The sequence below is a fragment of the Uranotaenia lowii genome, chromosome 2, assembly GCF_029784155.1.
Source record: "Uranotaenia lowii strain MFRU-FL chromosome 2, ASM2978415v1, whole genome shotgun sequence".
Classification (NCBI taxonomy): domain Eukaryota; kingdom Metazoa; phylum Arthropoda; class Insecta; order Diptera; family Culicidae; genus Uranotaenia; species Uranotaenia lowii.
The window spans coordinates 11,731,349-11,734,771 of NC_073692.1; positions in this window are offsets into that span (position 1 = coordinate 11,731,349).

The window sequence follows — 3,423 nt, forward strand, 5'->3', positions numbered from 1 at the left end:
GAATCGCACTTTAACATTTCGTTCAAGAACCCGATTTCAAATTTATGAATGATTGTTTAATAGCAACACATTTATCATAACATTCCTTACATTCTACTTTTAAAGATATGATATCACTAACTTATCAACATCAATTTATTGGATTTTTATAATAAAAATCTGGAAATTTCTTTGATTTTTTGGAAAAATAAAAGAAATATAACCAATGACATGAGGAAAAAATCCTTTTTTTGCAATTTTATCAGTATGCAACAAGTTAAAAAATAAGATTTTATCAGCTTGAGTCGTAGATCCTCATTGGATGATTACGATGATTGATGAAAAAAACCCGAGGGGCCTCATCCAGCTCTCAAGACATGTTTGTGCGGCCCGCAAACATTCTCTCAAATTGATAATATATTGGGTACTTTTTTATATAACGATAGATTGAAAATCATCATTAGAAGCTGGGCCATACCAATTTAAAAAAAATTATATATCAGTAAGTTAATTAAATATACACTCCACTAGTTTGCAGTTGCCCAAAAACAATTCAGATTGTTTACTTTTTCTAGAATTTGTAGATGTAATTTATCGGCCTAGCGGTGAAAAGTTAGATATAGTTGCATCTACCACCACACATTAGTAGGCCAAGCGTGGTCCGCCCAACAAGGGAAAACTTGCAGTGCGGAACAAAAATTTGATATGTGATGATAAGCTTCTAAATAAATTCTACCCGCTCATTTCCAACATCTTTCTTTTTCATCTAACCTTCTATCCACCTACAGTTGCGTTCAAAAAAGAATGAAATCGCGTGAAGCTGCGCACCCACTTCCAAATTTGACAAGCTGCCATTTCTCTCTCGGTTGATATTTTTTCATGAAAATTTCACATATTTTAGTTCAACTATCCAACTAACACTCCACAAAATTTGAAGTCTTTACAATGACGGAAAACAAAGATACAGCTATTCCTGTAAAAAAGGGAAATTTGGAGTTGCTTCACTAAATTTGCTATATCTTTGACAATTTCCATTGAAAAATCTTGAAATTTAGTCCAAAGATGTAAAAATGTTTGATCTAATACCAGGCCAAGTTTCGTCAAAATCGATAAACGTGATCAGAAATGGTGCCGGGTTGAAAATGAGGTTCATTTTCGCCCAGCAGACGATTTCATTCTTTTTTGGACGGATGTTTATATGGAAAAAATCGTAATCCATGTATTCTTGGTATTTTCTTTCGCAAAACCAAAATTTATCACAAAGAATGATGTAAATTGCTAAAAGCTTCATTCGTACTTTGTTTTGAAAAAGAAAATGTTTCAACAGATTTCAAAATAAGAATAACAGAGTTTCAGAAATGACCTGCTAATAATACCGATAAACAAATTTGGCCACAATTAAAGCGAATATTCCATTCGCTCTTGTGTTTCAATACCACTTCTGTTGGAACAATTTCTGTTTCTAAACAAAGCAAGAATAAAGATTTTTCAATTTACAACATTCTTTGTGATAAATTTTGGTTTTGTGAAAGAAAATACCAAGAGTACATGGATTACGTTGTTTTCCATATAAACATCCGTCCAAAAAAGAATGAAATCGTCTGCTGGGCGATAATGAATCTCATTTTCAACTCGGCACCATTTTTGATCACGTTCTTATATTTTGACGAAACTTGGCCTGGAATTAGATAAAACATTTTCACATCTTGAGACCAAATTTCAAGATTTTTTAATGAAAATTGTCAAAGATACAGCAAATTTAGCGAAGCAACTCCAAATTTCCCTTTTTTACAGGAATAGCTGTATCTTTGTTTCCCGTCATTGTAAAGACTTCAAATATTGTGGAGTGTTAGTTGGATAGTTGAACTAGAATTTGTGAAATTTTCATGAAAAAAAATCAACCGAGAGAGAAATGGCAGCTTGTCAAAGTTGGAAGTGGGTGCGCAGCTTCACGCGATTTCATTCTTTTTTGAACGCAACTGTATATAAAAAAAAACTTCATAATCTTTAGATGTCCCTACTAAAAAGGACATCACTTTTCACCGCTAGGCCGATAAATTACATCTACAAATATAAATTACGGTGATTAATCCTTCATAATATTTTTCTAGAATTTTAAGCATTTATTGTGTTCTAGTAAAGGGTTGAATGCAATCTTATTTATTGGAAAAACGTAATATTGGAGTTTTTTTTTTGTCCAACTTACATTTTTCCTAGTTATTGAACTAGATACCACCTAACTTAACTACCTTCAAATTCAAATCCCTGAAAGGGGAGTTATCAAAAAATCCGTAGGCTACAGATGATCACAGGCATTTCTAAGCCCGTTTGTGAGATCATTTTTTTTTTTCGTTTCAACCAATGATAACGTTTTATGATGAACTAGCTGATCCGGTAAACTTTGTTTTACCATTAAATAAATAAATCGTAAAAAAATGTTTAATTTATTCTTCACGTCCTTAACTTCATCGTACTCGAGAATCGATTTAAATGAAAATCGTAGAAAAAATGTTCAGCTTGTTTCCAATTTAAATTTGATTTTGTATGGGTACCCCCCTTCCATGAAAATGATATTCTTGAATCTATTAAACAAACCATCTCTGACCCGAAAAAATCTCGGATAGCACATTTTACCTCATTCCGATTGACCGTTTATACGTGATGGTGTTACAAAGAAAACGCCTCCATTTTTATATATAAGATATGCTCAGCAGATATTTTTTTTCCAAAATTGATTTTCATTTCATTCGGAAAAATGGCTTTTTCTGTTAGCACTCAAACACCGGAAGAATAAAAATAAAACAACATACAAGTGAACTTTTATTGAATTTTCGAACAATAAAGACTGGTAGAACGATTTCAGATTTCTTAATAACATGACTCAGCATCAAAGTCTCCGACGAAAAATTGAGATTCTCGACAAACATAATTTGTAATTCTGTGATTCGAAACAAAAATTTTGTGATTATTTTCTGTGATGCTTTTTTCAGAAAGTTTATAGAAAAAATCATGCCGAACATCAAAGAATTCTGTCAAAAGATTTTCATGATTCAGCTATGAAAAGCCTATCCTAGTGGCATCTAAATTAAATTCATGAAAATCCATAAAATCTTTAAAACAATTCTAGAATCAAGAATGTCAAATGTAACTTTGACGATTTTTGTTTAAAAATCTGTGAAATTATTAATTTTTCTGTGGTTTTAGTAACATCCCTCAAAATGCAGCAATGTTATGTTCTTAAACTAAGCAAAATGATCGACAAATCGAGGACAAAATTTGCACTGTGAAAAAAAATTTCGAAAATGGTCAAAGATGTAGGATTTCAAATCAACAAATTTAATGACGATTCAACGTCTGACGCTGAGAAAACAGTGATTCACAAAAGATACATTTTCTCATTAAAAGTTTTCGCTGTGATTTAGCTGCATACTTATTTAAAAGTTA